Below are 20,243 nucleotides of genomic sequence, written 5' to 3' on the forward strand. Positions count from 1 at the left end.
AAACCACAGACGGCGCCATCCCCCAGGGCCGGAAGGTGAGTGCCTGCACCTCAGTATGAATGAAAACAGAGTACCGGACGTGCTGCATATGCAGACGCCAAGTGTAATCAAACGCTCCTTAGCAACCACACTCAGAGAGAACAGCGTCATCCAGGATGTGTGTGCGGAAATCACGTGAGGCCCCACGTGACCCGCACACAACAAAACCACAGACAGCGCCGATCTCTATAGTTGTTAAGTGTGTGCCTGTGCCTGCGCACTAATCTGAATGGAGACGTAATCCGCCATAGATTCTAAAGGCAGCAATATAGTGAAACACCGGCAACTCCAGTACATAAAGGCAACACTAAATGTTAAAATAACAGAGAATCCTGCCCACAATAACTTATAACAAGGACACAAAAATACATATAGCAAAAAACAAAACGCATTAATATGGATATGGAGACAAACTAACTTTATGTGTTGCCACAGCTAGAAGCATACTGATCCAAACAAATCCTATAACAGATACAAGACCGATAGTAGAGATATAAATACAGTACAATAGTAAAATAAATACATGTGTCATATGTATCTAATAGTATATCATAGATCCATCTTGCTCCATAGTATAAAGTCCAGGTTGATGTCAAATACACCGATCTCCATATTCCATAGTCCAAAAGAAACGTAGAACTCCATATGTACGGCCAAAAACGAGGATGAAAAATCTAAAAGTGTAAAAAGTGAATTAAAACATGTTGGCTTTCAGTTCCGAACTGGACAGTATTCTTGACTCTGCTGTTGAGGGTGGTGTCATCTCCAAGGAACTAGCCTTGGCCCTCCGTGTGACTGAGCCTGCAGCCTCGACCTTTAATCTCCTTCCCAAAATACATAAAGATGCCAGGGTGCCATCTGGCAGACCTATTATTTCTGGGAGGGGAAACTTTCTTGAGAATGTTAATCAGTGGATTGATTTCCATTTGCAACCCCTTGTTGAGGTTTTGCCCTCATTTTTGAGGGACACTGGAGAGCTCCTCAAGAAGGTTGACTCTGTCCATTTGGATAGAGAGACCATCCTGACTACAGCTGATGTGGAATCACTGTATACTAATATTAGACACCAGGATGGCTTGAATGCAGTACGGTTCTTCCTCGGCATGTCTGGTTCCTCCCCTGAATTTGGGGGTCTGGTACTCACTTTGTTGGAATTTGCTTTAACGCATAATTTTTTTGTTTTTAAGGGGTCCTTTTTCCTGCAGCTCCAAGGAACAGCCATGGGGGAGGCCTTTGCGCCCTCCTATGCTAACCTGTTCCTGGGGCTGTGGGAAAGGGACCTCTTCCTGTCTGATCATTGGGCGTCAATGGACCGGGTCCCTCTTTGGACCCGGTACATTGACGACATATTTTTGATCTGGCAGGGTCCCCCGGAGGAGCTTGTTACATTCATGGCAGCTTTAAACAATAACAGCCTCAACATCCATTTAACATTTAAATGGGACAGTGAAAAAGTTGAGTTTTTGGATGTTATGGTGAGGAAGGACCCTTCTGGGTTCATTCAGACTGACCTATTCCGTAAACCCACCTCTACTAATACCCTTTTACATGCATCCTCCTGCCACCCTCCCCATATCATCAGAGCAGTACCAACAGGTCAATTTCTCCGCCTACGTAGGATATGTTCCTCAGAATTAGATTTTGAACGACAGGCAAAGGAGTTGCAGATACGTTTTCTTAACCGTGGCTATAGTAGGCGGTCTATCAAAAAGGCCTATAACAGGGCCAGGACCACTACACGTGCATCTCTACTGTATAAACACCCAGACAGTAGAAATTCACACTCGAGTCAGCAACTGCAGTTTGTTACAGACTTCAACTCCCAGTCTGTCAGAATTCGTGAGGCTTTACGAAAATCTTGGCCCATTCTGAGAATTGACAAGACCATCGCTAAAATCCTACCAGAACATCCCCTTATGTCCTTTAGAAGGGCGAGAAATTTGAAGGACCATTTGACGCAAAGTAACTATGAGGGAATACCGAGAACTACTTTTCTAGATAGGTTCCCTCCTCGGTGTGGCTCTTTCCCGTGTGGCCACTGTGTGGCATGCCCCAACGTGGATCGCATAGATACATTCTCCGACTCTGGCGGGTGTAAGACCTTTAAAATCAAGAAAGAAATTACTTGTAATACACGCTTTGTAATTTATTACGCCACATGCCCTTGTGGCCTTATTTATGTGGGTCTTACTACCCGCCAATTTAAAGTGCGTATACGTGAACACGTATTGGGTATTGAATCTGAAGCAACGTGTACTGATCCCTCTACTCTGAAAACTCTCCCAAGACACTTTAGGTCCTTCCATGGGTGTAATGGGAGACTTATTCGGTTTCGTGGGATTGATGCACTAAATGTGGGTATACGGGGTGGTAAATTATCCTCCAAACTGGCTCGCCTTGAGTCAAGGTGGATATGGACGCTGCGGACTGTGCACCCCCTTGGGTTAAATGAAAACCTTAGTTTTGCCCCCTTCTTGTGATCCTCTGACCTTGTGGCTCCTTCAGTCGCGGGTTGCCGCCCGACATGTTTTAATTCACTTTTTACACTTTTAGATTTTTCATCCTCGTTTTTGGCCGTACATATGGAGTTCTACGGTTCTTTTGGACTATGGAATATGGAGATCGGTGTATTTGACATCAACCTGGACTTTATACTATGGAGCAAGATGGATCTATGATATACTATTAGATACATATGACACATGTATTTATTTTACTATTGTACTGTATTTATATCTCTACTATCGGTCTTGTATCTGTTATAGGATTTGTTTGGATCAGTATGCTTCTAGCTGTGGCAACACATAAAGTAATTTGTCTCCATATCCATATTAATGCGTTTTGTTTTTTGCTATATGTATTTTTGTGTCCTTGTTATAAGTTATTGTGGGCAGGATTCTCTGTTATTTTAACATTTAGTGTTGCCTTTATGTACTGGAGTTGCCGGTGTTTCACTATATTGCTGCCTTTAGAATCTATGGCGGATTACGTCTCCATTCAGATTAGTGCGCAGGCACAGGCACACACTTAACAACTATAGAGATCGGCGCTGTCTGTGGTTTTGTTGTGTGCGGGTCACGTGGGGCCTCACGTGATTTCCGCACACACATCCTGGATGACGCTGTTCTCTCTGAGTGTGGTTGCTAAGGAGCGTTTGATTACACTTGGCGCCTGCATATGCAGCACGTCCGGTACTCTGTTTTCATTCATACTGAGGTGCAGGCACTCACCTTCCGGCCCTGGGGGATGGCGCCATCTGTGGTTTGTTGTGCGCGGGTCACGTGGGGCCCCATGTGACCACTGCGCACGCATCCTGGATGACGCCGTTCCCTTTTTGGTTGCTAGGGAGTGCCTTACCACTTCCGGCGTTTCCTGTCCCAGTATTTCCGGTGCGCGGCCTTTTTAAACTCTTGCCTGATCATTGCTCTGTGTGCCCCCTGACGAAGGTTTCCCGAAACGCGCGTTGGGGCGGGCGCTGGGACCCCCTGTCTGCCTGCACTTGCTGACTTTACTTGGGTGATGTATTACTTACTTTTGTCGTATTATATTCTATGCTGACTGTATATATCCAGATCTCTTGTGGATCTGGGCTGTAATCTGTATATATGTCGCCTGTTTGTGATTACAATTATCATGTATATTTGATACTCTAAAAGGCTTATTGGGTTCCCAGTGCCCTTGCTTTTAGCTTGTTTGGTGGCTGCTTGTTGCTGTCACCACTTCCATGCCCTGTACAATAAAGCATTTTTATGTAGACTTTGGCTATCTTTTTGGAGTTTGTTCTCCCCCCCCTGTATCCATGTAGATGGGGCAGATCAGGACCGTGGTCCGACTAGTCAGACCCCTGGCCATGGGAAGCTATATAAATGCAATGCCTAGCTCAATCATCCAGAGTGGGGTACACCTTGTCACGTTGGGATTAATCAAAAACAGTGTTTGCTAAGTATTCTATGTGATTTATATATACTATTGTTATTTACTTACAGCAAGGTATGTGATCATTTTGTTTCTTAGGGCTCATTTCCACTTGCGAGAAAAAAAATGGTCCGTAATCTGGACCGAAAAAAAGGGATGAAAAGTATGCGTTTGTCATGCGAGTTCAATGAGATTTTTTAATCGCACCTTCCATTTCACATCCGTATGACATCTGTATGCAATCCGTTTTTTTTCTCTGCAACTATTTTTATACAGTAATTTACAGGACCATTTACAGTGTTCTATGCCACAGAATGGTAAGGTATCCGTAAAAAACAGACGGAATACGGATGGTCCGTATTCCGTGCATTTTTTTTCTCGCACCCATTGACTTGCGCAGCATGCTGCTATTTTTTTCTCAGTTCGATTTCGGCTGAGAAAAAAAACGCAAATGAGATGTCACCTATTGAATAACATTGGTCCGAGCGCAATCTGATTTTTTATCGGATTGCACTCGTCCGTTTTTCTCGCAAGTGGAAATGAGCCCTTAGGCTTTGTCTCTACATCTGCAAGAAAATGGTGCTGTTTCCAAGTTACAATGCCAGACTTCACTGATTACAAATCTAACAAACTAAGAAAAATAATGAAAATTATATATATATATATATATATATATATATATATATATATATATATATATATATATAGTCATGTTTTCAGTTATCTATGGTTAGAAAAATAAGTGTCATTTCCCTTTTGCTTCGAGCAGACAGGCTTGTGTAGACTGGTTTGAATTATTCATTTTGCAAATGCAGAAAAATAACAGAACCTCTGCATAAATGACGCATTTTGTTTAGTCCAGGATGCAATGTGTGCAGAATAAAAGCACAGTAACAGCACATGGTTGGATAATAAGTTCCAGGGGAACAGTTAAAGACAGCTGTTGGTATAGAGAAGAGGCCCGAGAAGCAATTCTTGCCCTGAGCTTAAATAGTTCTGGGGATTGCAATGCATTTACATAGTTTCATTATTATTGTAGAAAATCCAGGGCAGATTTTCAACTAAACAAACCAGGGATATAACGTGGAATTCCTAGAATGCCAAAAGTCAGGTTTTATAGGTTCTACCAGTCTTCAAACAAGTGAAGACTGCACCTGTTTAATTTCTACCACCTGGGCAGCAGCAGGGATATGCTTCCAATCTGCAAGAAAGCCTGGAGAGCTGGGGATGGAGGCTGAAAAAACATTTTCTATTTAGCCTGTGTTTTCATCTTTTCATACCTTTAGTCTATGAAACACTGTCATCTAGTGGCGAATGTTATTACTACTTTTGAAAAGATACATTGAATTCAATTGTTTTCACATTAAAAACACTAATAAAAGACTAAATAGAAATGAGCAGATCTAACTAGATATGAGTTGTCCAAATCTATCAGATTTTATTCAAATGTCCCTTATTATCTTTTAGTCTAGAGAAAATAAAGATGAAGATGTATAATGAAGAAAAAATAACACGAATACTAACCTCACTGGTCATATTCACTGTAGTGTTGGTGTACAGGTTATACAGCGATCAATAGTGACATTATTTATACACAGGAGCTCTGTACACAGTATACGGTGTATATTGTAGGTGTACAAGAAACACACTGGCTCACCAGTGACATCTCTAGTTGAAGATACTCATGTTTGCTTTTCTTCTTCACCCAGCGTAGACTGCCATCACTTCTTCCAGCCAGGATTCGTCTCTGCAAAAAATTGCACACAGTCAAAGCACATTCCCCAATTTCTCCCCAACTTCCACACTACACCAGATAAACAAAAAAAAATTTAACATAGCGTCACCCTGCACAGTAACAGGACCCTCACTCCCAACTGAAAACAGTATTCTCAAAAATGGTGCCAGGAATGAGACACATACGGCCATTATGGGGGACATTATTACAGGAAGGGGCCAGGATGTGGAACATTATTACTGTAGAGGCTAATTAAGGGATATTATTACTGCTGTGATGTATTTTATTTTTGAGGACACATTTTTCCATGGGGGGAGGTCCTGTTAGTGTGCAAGGCAAAACTATGTCACTTTTTTCTTCATCTGGTGTCGTATAGAAATTGGGAAAAAATTGGGGAATGTGCTCTGGAAGCGGTGCTCTAGATAACTATATGTTATTTTCTGTAGAGACAAGTCCTGTCTGGAAGAAGTAATGGCAGTCTGCTCCGGATGAAGGAGAAAGGCAAAGGTGAATATCTTCAACTAGAGAGGTCACTGGGTAAGTCAGTGTCTTACACTTACACTTACATTTTATACTATATACTATGTACAGAGCTGTTTGTGAATAATGTCACTGTTGATCCCTGCACCCTGACACTATATACAGAGCTCCTCTGTATAAAGTTACTTTATTACATATACACTGAGACTATATGCTATATACAGAGCTAAATAATGTCGCTGTTTTTCCCTGTATTACCTGTACACTGACATTATATACAGAGCACCTGTGTATAAAACCACTGGTGAGTAACTGTATCATCTGTACACTTACACTATTCACTGTATTGAGTTCCTGTGTATAATGGCACTTATGGTGATATTAGCATTGTAGTTTTTTATTAATGATCAGTATTGTAGTATTCGGTTTCTATATGGTGGTAAGATGTCGTGTAGTCATGATGATGTGATGTATTTCTTCTTTGCATAATAATAATCTTTATTTTTTTATAATAATCTTTATTTTTATATAGCGCTAACATATTCCGCAGCGCTTTACAGTTTGCACACATTATCATCCCTGTCCCCGATGGGGCTCACAATCTAAATTCCCTATCAGTATGTCTTTAGAATGTGGGAGGAAACCGGAGTGCCCGGAGGAAACCCACGCAAACACGGGGAGAACATACAAACTCCTTGCAGATGTTGTCCTTGGTGGGGCTTGAACCCAGGACTCCAGCGCTGCAAGGCTGCAGTGCTAACCACTGCGCCACCGTGCTGCCCATGTGGTATTATTTGGTCACTACGGTGTGGTAATATGTGGTCTGGTCATAGTGTGGGGGTATTTGTTACTTGTATGTGGTATTATTCGGTCACTGTGTGGTCTGGTCATAGTGTGGCGGTAACTGTCCCTTGTATGTGGTATTTGTCATGATCCAGTCCAAGGTTTTGTTTTCTGCTATCCTCTCCCTGGACTGGTCATGTGGGGGTTAATCCCCTCTGCATAGTTTTGGATCTGTTTTTGCTATTTCAGTTCACTGCGGCCTGCAGGTGACATCAGTGATAGTTCATGCTTCCAGGCTAGAGCAGCTGACTCATATACCCTAGTGATCCTTCTGCCTCTGATATCCCGTATAAATGTCTGACCCGTTCCCTATCCCAGACTTTGTGTACGTTTGGTGGTTTACTCACAGTGCATGACTTGGCTTGAACTCTGGACCCCGCTTCCTGTTTTTCTGTCTCTAATACCATGTTACCGACCGGCTTATGACTAACTGGCTTGTACCTTGACTCCTCTTTCCATCTGGCCCTGACTTCTGGCTTGTCTCCGACTACGTACATTACTGTGACCTCTGGTATTTCGTCTTCCTGTTTGTTGCTGATCCAGCCTGTCTGACTACTCTGCCGCCTCCTAGTGGTGGCCTGAGTGTCTGCATTGTGGTGCTACATGGTGAGTGCAACCCTTTTTCCCTTACCAGCGCCCCCTGGTGGAGGTTGTGCGCAACTGCTCCGCAGCTGTATTACAGTATTATTGGTCATTTTAAAAAATGTGTGTGACATATTTCCTTAATGAAAAACAAAAAAATATACATATAAAGAGTTTTGGGTATTTCAAGAAGTTAAAAGGGTAGAGTAGAGTAGGACTCTTCCAAAAGAGTCTTGTCATGGTGGCTGGACAAAAAATCTTTTGGCCAAAACAGAAGCTGATACCTATGTTTGTTGAAATAGTGTTCGATGGGAACTGTTAACGTGTGATTGGTGAGGATGTTGTGTAAGGTTCAAGGAGTAGAGACCTAGTGGAGTCTCAAGAGGGCCCAAACATTTTGCCAGTATGGGGCCCTGAAATTCCTGGTGGCAGCTCTAGACATAGGAAATTAACAAAATTGCCTGGTAGTGCATTCCAGAGAACTAGTGTAGCACAAGAAAAGTCTCCAAAAGATAATATACAAATGTACAGTATACCAAACTATATGTGAATATGTGACAAAAATTATTGTTACCATGTGAATGGTTTATTCCACTGATAGATAACCTAATCAAGTGATTATTAATAAGATATATATAAAACTATGGAAATAGCATCCTACCGGTATAATCTCAATTATACTAGTGTCCAGTGGACTTTAACAAGATATAGGAGGAAAATTCCCTACATTGGAGAGGTTGGTATTGTCTTGACTGAGGAGAGCTCCAGACAGGAGCGCTAATCTCAGCTGATGTGGAGGACCTCTGAACCATGGATCCCTATCAAAGCAAACCATTATTTGCCACCACCATGTAGGACTCCTGTGTGGAACACACATACCACTTCAGCTGAGAGAGCTGTACTAGCCGGAGTGCTCCTCAGTCCTACATTACCAACCACTCCCATAATGGGACTTTTCCTACTATATGTTAATGGGAATTTGCTCACTTGGCTTTTATCCTAGTTCCACTGTCCCCTTCTTCCTTCTTCGGACAAATTGAACATGAAGATATCAGCTGTAGCCCGAACCTCCTCTTCATATTCAATTCGACAAAAGACGGAGACAGTGACGCCAGCGCAGAATGGTCACCAGGCTCAACTGTTACTACAAAAGCATGGGAGCCCCGGGGAGAGCGAGTGCCAACACCGCGGGAGCGGCGCAGCATGGGAGGCAAGTATAAGCTTTTTTATTTTATCTGGGCCAAGAGTCTGGTATGACAAGGAGTTCACCAATTGCTACACAACTTCTTTAATGTCTATGACTGAACTGCCCAAATCAATAAACTGCTATAAAAACACTATCAAACACTGCAACAAAAACTCATAATGTTACCTATAATGCAATTTTTAGCAAAAATAATGAAACTACAATATATATGAAAAGACTCTATATTGAAAAAATAAAAACAAACACACAAGGCCATCTCGTTTCAAGCACTAAAGTTCTTAATCATAGCTATGATTAATCAGTGCTATAATTAAAGGGAATATGTCAGCAGGTTCTGGCCAGATCATCTGAAAACAGCATGATGTATGCAAAGAGACCCTGAATCCAATGATGTATCACTTAGATTACTGGGTGCAGTTGTAAAGTGACCAGGGGCGGTAGCCATGGTCAAGCTGCTGGTCCATAACACCCTGGCACTTTACAGGAAAATGTCCTAGCCCCAATGTGCTACCAGGTGTGGGGTGCAAGGCACTTGTAGGCTGCAGGCCTCCGCTTTTTCCAGGTCTCCATTTTTACGAGCTGATGAAAATAACTCAGGGGACACACAGTTCGTTTCAACAAACAAAAGTTTACTAAGCAGGTTAAATTAATCCGATTGTAACATGCAGTGTTAGGCACAGCACTTCTTATTTCTCGTTTCCTTAGTACAGTATATATTCAGCATCATTATCCATTCCTCCTGGACTAACCCTAATTTACTGCTCCTGTCAGCACCAGGGATTTCCCTTCCAGTCCTGCAGTGCACCCAGGATCCATTACCTTTACTTCACGAGGTTCCACGTCCATCCTCCTGTACGCCAGAGGATCAGGCACCCTTTATAGTACCTGTGCAAAGTCTTAGCTTCGGTTGTTGCAGGAATGTCCGCAAGGGATCCCAATAAGGTTTCTCACTGCCCCAAATGATAGATTCTTGCTGACACTAACAGACCACTGCACTTGAACTTGATCTTGGGTACTGTACTTCCCTGTCTGATGTGCTATCAGGAAGCAGTCCCTTTTTACTGGGGCTTGTCCCTCCGACTGTGGGCTAGTCCTGAACCATAACTATGTCAGTTCCTATGTCTATAGCTGACAGATATACTTTTAGCAACACTATTCTTTGCATTTGCATACAGTAAACATGTTACATTTATACTGCTTACCAGAGTCTATCTTATTGTATGATCACAATAATGTATGTCCTAACACCTAACCTATGCATTATATCATACATTATACATTACAGAACACATCTAAAACCACATCACACTATTCACATTATAATATACTGCAGTGCCCCAGGGTCCTGGTCGTTGCAGTATTGTCATTTTGCTCTAGGGGAGAGTGATGTTACGTTTGGAGGCAAAGAAGGACAACTGCATCCAGGTATCACAAACATGCAACACATTTCACACTCCAGGCCACCAGGGGGAGCTCCTGCTCCTATTTATTAGGTCACTCCCCACATTGGTAAAACTGGTTGCCTGTAGGGAAAGTTAGTGAGTTGCTGGCTGAGCTCTGCTCAGGTAGTTGGTCCCTGACAGGGGTGGGATCCTGTCAGAGATCGAGGGAGAAGGATACAGAGCTGTGCATGCCCTAAGAGCTGCAGCTCCCAGAAAGAGACACAGAAGGAGAACTGTATTGCAGAGAGGGTGAAAGAAGTCGTAGCAAAGGAGTGGATACCAGAAGGGGACCAGCCCTGCACAGGCTGCCTCCTTCTGAGGCGCAGGATCCCGGTAGCCGGAACACCGAGGAAGCAACGACCCTTTATGCCTTGCTCCACAGACCGGCAGGACAGCTAATTTTATGTTACCTGTCCGCCCTACACCCAGGAGGCACGGTGGCACCCATTAGAGGCTGGGGCATGATAGAGTCCCTATAAACCGCCTCAAGCCACCATTCATACGGGTTTGTCCTATCCTATCCGGGGGACAGAGAGAGAGACATTACATCTGTGAGGACCTTATGTGAAGCCTTAGGCAGTAAGGAACTACAACACCACAGCGCTAGAGGAAGGCTACTGATTTCTTCCTGGACAAGGGGACTCTGGACTTGCCTACAAACCGGCCGGACTCTGCCTGCCCTCTGATCTGGTGCTCTGGACTGTGGATGCTGAAGCCTTCAGTAAAGGTAAAGAGACTGCAACCTTGTGTCCTCATTCTTCACTGCACCTCTCACCATCCACCATCTACACACTGGGAATTCCTGGGGACATACTTCACCTGTGGGAAGGTATACCATCTAGCTGCAATAACATCACCCCAGCGGACCCCTTAAAGCAGCGTCGGTCACCCTGACCAAATACCACAGGTGGCGTCACAAACATTTCACCTTTAAAGACCTCTCCCTTTTACACGGAAGTCCCAGGGCCATGGACCGGGTCAGCCACCGTGACATTCCCCCTGTGAACCGAAGGACCCGGTACCGAGTACCCCACAGCCCCATGGGGGCGCTCCAATACTGCACAGTGATTCTGAGATCGTTTTTTTTTGTGACATATTGTACTTTATGATAGTGGAAAAATTTCTTTGGTATGACTTGCATTTATTTGTGAAAAAATGGAAATTTGGCAAAAATTTGGAAAATGTTGCAATTTTCCAACTTTAAATTTTCATGCCCTTAAATCACAGAGATATGTCACACAAAATAGTTAATAAATAACAATGGAAGAAAAAATCGGCACCGCTGAAACCCAGAGTCAGTATCTCCACCGCTTAATGTCGCTGCTGTTGCCGTAAATGCCTAAACAATCAAGACCCTCGGGTGCAATAATCCAGAGATAATATGAAATCCAATGAAAGAAAAAATAGGAATGCACTCACCGGTCTGTTGAAGCAAAAAAAATTCCTTTATTGGGACATGTGCAGGAGACGGCAGGGAGAACGTGGACAAAACAGGACGACGATCGTTTCGCGCTGCTGGGTCCATTAGGACCCGTAGAAGCGCAGCAGCGCGAAAAGATCGTCGTCCTGTTTTTTTCCACGTTCTCCCTGTCGTCTCCTGCACATGTCCCAATAAAGGAATTTTTTTTGCTTCAACAGACCGGTGAGTCATTCCTATTTTTTTTTTTTTTCTTTCATTGGAGTTAATAAATAACATTTTTCACATGTCTACTTTACATCAGTACAATTTTGGAACCAAAAATTATTTTTGTTAGGAAGTTATAAGGGTTAAAATTTGACCAGCATTTTTCACTTTTCCAGCAAAATTTACAAAACCATATTTTAGGGACCACATCACATTTGAGGTCACTTTGAGGGGTCTATATGATAGAATATACCATAAAGTAACATAGTAACATAGTTAGCAAGGCAGAAAAAAAGACATTTGTCCATCCAATTCAGCCTATATGCCGTCAGAATAAATCTCCAGATCTATGTCCTTCTAAAGAACCTTCTAAAGTGACACCATATGTGCGCACACAGGGCTCGGAAGGAAAGGAGCGTCATTTGACTTTTTGAATGTAAAATATCCTGGATTCATTAGCGCACATCATGTCCCATTTGGAGAGCCCCTAATGTGCCTAAACAGTGGAAATCCCCCACAACTGACCCCATTTTGGAAACTAGACCCTTCAAGGAATGTACTTAGATGCGTGTTGAGCACCTTGAACCACCAGGTGCTTCACAGAGGTTTATAACATTGAGCCGTGAAAATAAAAAATAAAAAATTTCCCCACAAAAAATGTTATTTTGGCCCCAAATTTTGCATTTTCATAAGGGTAACAGGAGAAATTGCACCATACAGTTTGTTGTGCAATTTCTACTGAGTACGATGATACCCCATATGTGGGGGAATACTTCTTTTGAGGCACAGTGCAAAGCTCAGAATGGAAGAGGCACAATATTGGAGTTCATATTTTGCTGGAAAGGTTTGAGGGTGACAAGTCACATTGGCAGAGCCCCTGAGGTGCCAGAACAACAGAAACACCCAATATGTGAACTCATTTTACAAACTTCACTCCCCAATTAATTAATTCTTTGAGTGGTGCAGTGATCATATTGACACCACACGTGCCTCACAGAATTTTACACTACTGAGCGGTGACGAAAGAATAAATTCCATTTTTACCACTAAAATGTTGTTTTAGCCCCAAGTTTTTAATTTTTCTAAGGGTTAATAGGAATTTTTTTTTACAACAAACTGATGTCCATTTTTCCCTGAGTGCGCCAATACCCTACATCTAAACAGGAAATATTTTTCAGGCACAGTGCAAAGCTCAGAAGGCAAGGAGAGACAGATTTTACTGTTAGGCCGGGGTCACACATGCGTGTTTTACGTACGTAAGAGCGCAGAAACTACGTCCGTAAAACTCGCATTACATACGGCACAATGCTTCTCAATGGGTCTAGTCCTATAAGGCGTATATTACGGATCCGTAATTTACGGAGTTGTACGGGCGCAGAAAATCGCAGCATGCTGCGTTTGTCAGCGTATCGCGCAAAAAATACGCCAATGCAAGTCTATGGGAGAGCGTATAATACGGAATGCTTACGGACCATGCGTGTGCCTTGCGCGAAATACGGATTTACTGGCAGATGTCCTGAAACGTCCAAAGGCCTCAATCAGGCAGGTGAGACATGCTAATTAGCTGAAAAAGCCAGACAGTGAACCCGGAAGTCTGCTGCACGCCTCCACGGAGTGATATTCAGCATGGCAAACATTGTCAACGCGGACATGCTCATAATTTTGGTCCAAGAGAGGCCTGTCCTCTGGGACCAAAGAGACCCTAATTATGCCAACAGGGCACAAAAAGAGGCAGCAAGGAGGAGCGTGTGTGGCCCTCTTCCCACATTATGACCAGCAGCCACGTCAGGCACAGCGACAGATAAGTAAGTACACCCATGTTTGAAATGTAATGTTCTTGTGAATTATCAGGCCCTTACTACTTTGAATTTCTCTTCACGAATTTAGTAAATAGTCATGAAGGAACTAAAAAGCCCACCAGTAGATACATGGTGTTGTACATGAGAAACGGATTTCATTAATGTTTAGAATAGGTGTCCCTTTTACTTACTAACAGTGTTTCCCATTATTTGTCCTTTCTGTGACAGAGGTTAGTGGACTCTGTCCTTGTGGCTTTGCTTGCTAATTGTGGTTTTTGGGTATATTTAAGATTAAATCTTCTCCCCAAAGGCCTATTTGGATGCTACACTTAAATCTCTGTAGTCAGTTCCACCTTTTGTGAGCTCACTGATTAATGGCCTAAAGAATGTGTGTATTTTTTGTTGTTTCAGTGGGTGATGTTACAACAAGGTGGCGGAGTATCCGCGACCAGTACAGGAGGGAGAGGCAGCAGCGGGAGAGAAGTGGAGCCGGGGCACCTCCCAAAAAAAAGAAGTACATATATTTTGACCGGCTCAACTTTCTGAATCCCAGCATGGACCTCAGGCCGTAAGTACCAATCTAATTTTTTTTTTGTTTTGGTTTTTGTATTATTTGTGTACCTAAAACATTTTTTATTTTTCAGAACTCAGTCTAACCTCACTGACAGGGAGACAGGGTCTGACTCTGAACTTGTCATTGACCCAGTTGGGGAAGTTGAAGAGGTGGCTGGTCCATCTGCTGCTCCCTCTGGCTCCATCCCTCCTGGATCCTCATCTGGTCAGGCAGCTCCATCTGCCTCCGTCCCACACCCTGAGGACCCACATTTTGCCTCTTCTGCAGCAGCCTCATCAGCAGCACCACCACCTAGCCAGGATGACCCTGGAAATAGCAGCAGCCCAACTGTTGCCCTGGCTCCATCCCCACAGGCTGCAGGCAGACCACAGCGTGCACGCCGCAGAAGAGAATTGCTCCAAAGGCGCCAAAACGTGGATGCTGGGGTCCTGAGCTACTTGGCCCGTGTTCGAGACGATGATGGGGAGGAGGGATTTACCAGGAGCATGGCCCATTACTTAAGGTCCCTAGAGCGTGAGTTAAGGCTTCGTGTGAGAGGGTGTTTTCAGATCCTTGTTGACGCATGCACCCCCCCAAATAACCCATACAATCTCATGCATATGATTGAACAGTGGCAGATGTCACCTGAAAATGTTCTGCGGCCTCAGAGATTACAAGGCCTGGCAGCTCAACAAGGATCTGAAGCACCCCCTCCACGACAGCCAACACCTCAGCCCCAACCCCCATCAACCACACAATGGCCACCTCAGCAACATATGGCGGGATATCTTCAACCATCCCAATATGGCCACTTGTCCACACCCAGTGCTGGAGGCTGGTCATTTTGGGTTGGGTTATGATTCCCGGCAATATGGTTATCACCAGCAGGGGTATCTACCAAATCCTCGCCCCACTCTTCCAAGTTCCCAGCATCATAGCTTGGCAAATGTCCCTCAGGCCACTACAACATCTGCACAGGGTGCTGGACAATTGGCCCTACAAATGCCACCTGATGCAGACAATGAGCAAGCTACTTCTCCTGCCCCAACCTACCAGGACTTGTAATTTATTTATTTTTTTATGTTACTTTAAACTTTTGTTATTTTGTTTTTAATATGATTTGGATACAATATTTAGGCTTGTATTGTCACTACAGAGCATGTTTTCTTGTGTTTGTTTGCGCAATTTTTGGCTAAAAAGAAAAATAGGCCTTTATAAGGCCAAAAAAAGGTTCTGAAAAAATCAGAACCTAGACAGTAAAAAAAGGTATTCAGTAAAACGTTTTATTACTACCAATCCCCGTCTGTATGCACTGGATTCATTCTTCCATCACACACACATGATATGCTGATAACCATATGTGAAATAAGAAAATACAACACACACAGTTGGAAACTTGATTAACACATACTTTATAGAGCTAATTAATTACACATGCAAAAAGGCATAGTCTTGCCAGGGAATAGCACCTTGAGGAGTCAGAAAATAATTTGTAAAGATATCACGAACTCTCAGTCCAGAAAGTGGACGACGCGGAGGAGGGACATATGGGGTAGGCCTAGGAACATTGTTCATGAGGTTATCTTCCAAATTTGGAGAGGAACAATCATGTATTCTTGTGAAATTATGTAGAATGACAAAGGCTTTGATCACCTCATTGATTGTAGCCTCACTCAGCTGGATGGCAGACTGAAGAACACGCCATTTGGCCACAAGAATCCCAAAGGCGCACTCAACCAGTCTCCGTGCCCTGGCAAGTCTCAAATTAAACACCCTCCGCCGGTGGTCAAGGTTGCGCCTGGGGTAAGGCCTCATGACGTGCCTCGACAGTTGGAAGGCCTCATCTCCAACCAAAACAAAAGGCACTGCTTCCGCATTGGAGCCTGGGAGTTGTTGTGGTGGTGGGAGGTTCAACTGGTTGTCACGTAGCCGCCGACCCATTATGGACGAATTGAAGACCCTAGAGTCTCCAGTTCGCCCATAGGCCCCAATGTCTACAATTACAAACCTGTAGTTACTGTCAGCAACTGCTAACAGAACTACAGAGAAAAACTGCTTGTAATTGTAGAATTGGGAACCATCTGCGCACGCTCTGAATCCCGCGGCCATTTTCCTGAAGCCCCGGGCAGCAGAGCGCTCCATCTGCGCACGCGCGGCCACAGGAAAGATGGCCGCGCCCACCGGTAAATGGCGAATAGCGAAGACCGCGCTGTTTTGAATCTCCTGGGCAGTGGATCTTCTCTTTGGACATGCGCACACCACTACGCCACCAACGTAATGATGAGCCTGATCTGGGGGAGAAACAGCGCTGTGACCACGCCCATCCGACCTGACCAACTTGAGTGACAGGACAAAACGGCCACTTCACAAAGGTATTTCGGCAGCCTAACGGGGGTGTAAAGGCACCGAAAAGGCAGTAATGTAAAGCCCAGCTCTGCCCCTATTTCACACTATTTTTATCTAATTTTTAAAAAACGGGGTGATAGGTTCCCTTTAAATACACAGGGCCAGACATGTTTGTAATATCCAAGCACCACAGCCAAAATATGCTAGAGAACATATAGGGCAGATGGGAGGGCTACACCTGTTGTAGAGGGCTTAAATAGTGTGGTTAATGATGGTTTAAATGATTTGCAGGCCTGAAAACCGTTAAATGTCCATTTTGTGATGGTGCGTGAAAAATACGCCATACGGATCACATACGGATTACACACGCACAAGCACATGCGCAAAATACGCGACCACACCTAAGCAACGCAGGAACTACGGAAGTCGCTTACGGAGACATTTTGGCATATTGAACGCGTAGTACGGACGTATAATACGTGGCGTATTGTCTTACGCCAAGTGTGACTCCAGCCTTATGGTTTGCAGGTGCCATGACCCACTAGGAGAGCCCATGAGATACCAGAACAGCAGAGCTCCCTATAAGTGAACCCATTTTACAAACTACACCTCTCAATGAATTTATCTAGGGGTGCAGTGATCATATTGGCACCACGAGTGTGTCACAAAATTTTATACCATTGGGCAGTGAAGAAAAAATAACTACATTTTTACCAACAAAATTTTAATTTAGCCACAGATTTTACATTTTCACACAAGAAGTGGGTAAAAATGCCACCAAAATTTGTCCCACAATTTGCACCAAAATTTGTCCCACAATTTGTACTGAACGTGGCAATACCCCATATGTGGCTGTATATTATTACTTAGCCATACGCGAGACTCGGGAGGAATGGAGCGCTATTTGCCTCCTAGAGCGCAGATTTTCCTTGAACAGTTTTCAGACTCCATATACAGAGCCCCTAATTGCTAGAAGAGCAGAATCCCCTCTCAAGTGACCCCATTTTGGAAACTATACCCCTTGGGGAATTTATCTACAAGCGTAGTGACGATTTTTACTTCATGGATATTTTCCAGAAACAAGCAGCAATGAATGTTGCCGAGTGAAAATTGTAAACTGTCGTTGTAGTTACCAGTTCGCTGTAGTGACCAGTGCGTTGCAGTCACCAGTACGTTATGCCCAGCTCATGCTTCTGGAGGCATTCACCTGTAAGTTAGGCAGGCTCTCATCGCTTCAGACATGCCAAACATGAACGCACGTGGTTTAGGTACACTATGGGGCTCAGAAGGAAGGGGGCATTTGGATTTGAGAGCGCAGAATTTGCTGAATTTCTTTTGGCGGGTGAGTGACGTGATTCATTTGAAACTCTCAAATGATCCATTCACTATAATGAGGCAGCAGAGTATCTCTGGACTCCGATTGGCGTCTGTTCAGGGTTGTCCTTCTTTTCAGAAGTGCACAAAACTATGGCCGACGGCACTTTTATGCAATTCTAAAAAGAAAGACACCTCCGGATCACAGGTCAGACACCATCCACAGTGCTTCCATCTGCCTCATTATATGGAATCTTCCACCAGAGGATCCGTCTGAATCACGTATTTCAGAGATTTACACAGAAACCCCGATGCAAGCACAGAGCGTAGGATAAATGTGCGCCAAGCCTTACTGCGTCTTTAGGAAGCAGAATGAAAAAATCAACAGCAGGTGAAGAATTAGCTTTATTTATTGTTTATGCCATTTCTTGTGCGGTATAAGTGATTAGGCGACTTTATTCTTCGGGTCGGTGCAATTACAGCGATACTAGATTTATATTGGGTTTTTATGTTTGGCTGCTGTCACACACTAAAAGACGTTTTATTGTGAAAACTAGTTTTGGTATCACCATATTTTGAGAGCTATAATTTTTCCATATTTTGACCCACAGAGTCATTTGAGGGCTTGTTTTCTTTACTTTACGAGTTGACGTTTTTATTGGTACCATTTTCGGGCACATGACATTTTTTGATCGCTTTCTATTCCAATTTTTGGGAGGCAAAATAAACAAACACCATCAATTCAGGATTTTTTTTTAGGGGGGTTTATGCCGTTCCGTGTATGGTTAAATTGATAAGGCAGTTTTATTCTTCAGGTCAGTACGATTACAGCGATACCCCATTTATATCTTTTTTTATGTTTTGGCGCTTTTACACAATTAAAACTATTTTATAGACAAAATAATTATTTTTGCATTGCTTTATTCTGAGAGCTAGAACTTTTCTGTGTTTCTCTGATGGAGCTATATGGCGGCTTGTTTTTTTGTGGGACAAGATGACGTTTTCATGATAAAGCATTGTTTTTTGCCTTGTTTTTTATTTTTTTATGGTGTTCACTAAAGGGGTTAACTATTGGGACAGTTTTATAGGTCGGGTCATTGCGGACGCGGCGATACCAAACATGTGTACTCTTATTGTTTATATTGTTTTTTCATTCAAATATTTAAAAAAAATCATAGAATCATAGTATGGTAGAGTTGGAAGGGACCTCCTGGGTCATCTGGTCCAACCCTTTGCTCAAAGCAGGATTCACTAAATCATCCCAGACAGATTTATTTATAGATACAATATCTATTGATTTTGTTGTTATTATTGTTTTTTATATTTTTACAATAATTTTTTTTTTTAAAGTTTTATTTTATTTTATTTTTTTTTATTTAGGCCCACTATGGGACTATAATTTTTTGCAGGCTGATTGCTTCTACAGCATGGGGATGCTGTAGCATCTCCATGCTGTAGAAACTGTCAGCTCTGCACTGATAGAGAAACTTGCTAATCATGCACTGCACATGATCAGCAAGTTTCCTAGCTCTGGTGACCTGTATGTGGTGACATCGGATCACCATGGCAACGATCGGGACCCAGCGTCACCGCAGGGTCTCCAATCCAAAGGCAGAGGGGCTGTCAGCCCTCTGATGGCTCCCAAAATGCTGCAATCTCATTTGCATTACCGCTCCTGGTACTTAGTGCTGGATGTCAGCTGTCAGAATCAGCTGAAACCTGTCAGCGATCGCCCACACACCACCTGTGCAGACGTAATAATCTGTCCCTGGTCAAATAGGCCCAGGTCACATGTAAGGATTATTACGTCTAATGTCAGAAAGGGGTTAAACCATGCCCTTTGGTTAGGGGCATTGGCTTGGACACCTCACTATCACTTGTCACCATGGGGGTTCTGGAATGGGAGCTGTATTACAGGTTTGTGCCTCCTACCCCCTATGTTTGGTGCAGGAGAATTTGGTATTCACGCTTTTCCTCCATATGAGTGCCTATATCTTTAACTTCTTCCTGACCAGGCGATTTTCCGTTTTTGCGCTTTTGTTTTTTCCTCCTCTTATTCCAAAAGCCATAACTTTTATTATTTTTCCCATCGAAAAAGACATTTGAGGACTTTATTTTTATTTTTTGCCGGACAAGTTGCACGTTTGAATTTACTGGAAATAGGTAAAAAATTACAAATACAGTGAAATAACAAAAAATGAGCAATTCTGCAATTGTTTTGGGGGGTTTATTTACAATGTTCATTTTATGATAAAACTGAACTGGCAATATGATTTTCCAGGTCAGTAACATTTTTTTGTATTGTTGCTGCAACCGAGAAACCTCATTTCTGTAGTTTTTACATTTTTTTTCACATCACAAAAT

Source organism: Ranitomeya variabilis, chromosome 6, assembly GCF_051348905.1.
Source record: "Ranitomeya variabilis isolate aRanVar5 chromosome 6, aRanVar5.hap1, whole genome shotgun sequence".
Taxonomy (NCBI): domain Eukaryota; kingdom Metazoa; phylum Chordata; class Amphibia; order Anura; family Dendrobatidae; genus Ranitomeya; species Ranitomeya variabilis.